General features: G+C 42.9%; 1 protein-coding gene across 1 annotated transcript in view; it reads left to right on the top strand.

Moving 5' to 3' along the window:
• svild (supervillin d) overlaps window positions 1–2,500 on the top strand; it is a 90,608-nt gene that overhangs the window by 45,047 nt on the left and 43,061 nt on the right. The window lies entirely within an intron of this gene.

The following is a 2,500-nucleotide window of genomic DNA, read 5'->3' as shown; positions in this document are numbered from 1 at the left end:
CTCTGGACTAGAGAGACAAGAGGACTGTTAGAACTTGAAAGGAAAGAAAGAAAAAAGAAAGATAGATAGATATAAAGACAGAAAAAAGGTAGGAAGAGAGGAAGGAAGAAACAGGCATTCAAAGAAAGAGAAGAAAGAAAGGACCAGATGGGGAGCGAAAGATAAAGAAACAGACAGAAAGAAAGAACATGGTGGAGGTAGAGAGAGAGAGGGATAGTGTGATGGAGGTAGACGGAGAGAGAGAGCAAGAGAGAAAGAAGAGTGTGATGGAGATAAAGAGAGAGAAAAAGAGTGTGATGAGGTAGAGAGAGACAGAAAGAGAGAGAGCGATGAGGTAGAGAGAGAGAATTTGGATTAAGCTTTTTAAATCTGAGATTGAACCAATCGCACTATATGGCTCCGAAATATGGGGTTTGGGGTACGAATTCTCAACCTGGGATAAACACCCAGTTGAAGCCCTGCATGCAGAGTTCTGCAAAAGTATCCTCCGGGTGCAGAGGAAGACACCGAACAATGCATGCAGGGCAGAGCTAGGCCAATACCCCCTTATCATCAACATCCAAAAAAGAGCCCTCAAATTCTGGCAACACATAAAAATGAGCAACCCCAACTCACTCCACCATCTAGCACTGCAATGCCAAGAGCAAAATATAGAAAGAAGCCCTCTCAGCCAACTTGTCCTGAGACTCAGCGACCTAACACTATCCCATATCACTGAGGCCCAGGACAATGTTACAGTAGCAAGAACAATTAGACCCAACCAAATTACAAACAATGAAAAGGAAAACTACATCACCTATTGGAAAGAAGTAACCCAAACACAATCTAAATTACAATGTTATTTGGCCCTAAAACGTGAATACACAATAGCTACTTACCTGAGCACACTAAAGGACCCCAAGCTCAGAAAAACCACGACTATGTACAGACTCAGTGAGCACAGTCTCTCCATCGAAAAAGGCAGACACAGGCAGACCTGGCTGCCCAGAGAGGAGAGGCTGTGTTCACACTGCAGCTTAGGGGCTGTGGAGACAGAGCTACACTTCTTAACAGAATGCCCAAAATATGAGGAAATTCGGACACTATCATTCGAAAAAATAAATTCAACCCTCCCTGAGTTTCTGACCTGGACAAATGAGGAAAAAACGCCTTACATCCTTGGTGAGCATGAGGATGTGGCCATTCTGGCTGCAAAATTTGTAGCAGCCTGCCATAACCTGAGGGACAGCCAGTGAGGCCACAAACACCAACAATGGTGTATAGTTGTTATTATTATTATAATCATTGTTTCACTTTTATGTCTTCTATGTCTTCTATGTCTACTTTTATGTCCTCTTATACGTTAATTACACAGTTTATTTATTTTCTTTAACCCCTTACGTGTACATGTAATTGAGCTTTGGCAATATTGTTGATGAAACTTTCATGCCAATAAAGCTTTATTGAATTGAATTGAATTGAGAGATAGGTAAAGAGAGTGCAGGAGAGAAAGAGGGAGTGTGATAGAGGTAGAGAGAGAGAGAGGAAGAGAGAGTGTGAATGAGGTAGAGGAAGAGAGAGAGGAAGAGAGAGTGTGATAGAGGTAGAGAGAGAGAGAGGAAGAGAGAGTGTGATAGAGGTAGAGAGATGTAGACTGCGGTGGTTCTGAATGGCTGTTATTCCTCCTCAGCTCAGTTCAGCTCAGCTCAGTTTAGTTTAGCTGGGCCCCCTCCTGTCATCCCAAGGGCTCATTCACATCACTGCACTGGCCTTTCCCAGGCTGTGTGTGTGTGTGTGTGTGTGTGTGTGTGTGTGTGTGTGTGTGTGTGTGTGTGTGTGTGTGTGTGTGTGTGTGTGTGTGTGTGTGTGTGTGTGTGTGTGTGTGTGTGTGTGTGTGTGTGTGTGTGTGTGTGTGTGTGTGTGTGTGTGTGTGTGTGTGTGTGTGTGTGTGTGTGTGTCTGTATCTGCGTGTGTTTGTGTGTGTGTGTGTGTGTGTGTGTGTGTGTGTGAGTGTGTGTGAGTGTGTGTGAGAGAGAGAGTTACAGAGTGAGTGTATATTTTTAGATAATTGGATAAGTAGATATCTATAATTGGTACAGTGTGTGTAAATTTTGTTTCCTTGCGTGCATGTGTGTGTGTGTCTTTGAGTGAGAGTCCTTCACTATGTGTGTGTAGTAGACCTCTGTGCTGTGTTTTGTACTCTCTCTCCATCTCTCTGTCTCCCGCCATGTCTCTCTACTCTATCCCCTCTCTCTCTCTCTCTTTTTCTCTCTCCTCTTCCTCTCCCTCTTCTTTTCTCTCTATCTCATTCTACTTCCGCTTGCCCTCTCTTCATCTCTCTCTGTCATGTCTTTAAATCCCTTGTCTCTCTCACTCTATGTCTGTCTCTCTCTATTCTCCTCTCCCTCTATCTCCATGTTATTCAATTCAATTCAATTCAAATAGCTTTATTGGCATGAATGTAACATTTTACAATATTGCCAAAGCATTCAATACAATAGTTATACAGATAATAATAATA

Source organism: Sardina pilchardus, chromosome 22, assembly GCF_963854185.1.
Source record: "Sardina pilchardus chromosome 22, fSarPil1.1, whole genome shotgun sequence".
Lineage (NCBI taxonomy): Eukaryota > Metazoa > Chordata > Actinopteri > Clupeiformes > Clupeidae > Sardina > Sardina pilchardus.
Note: the sequence above shows the minus strand (reverse complement) of the source record. Positions and strands in the feature narration are given on the sequence as shown.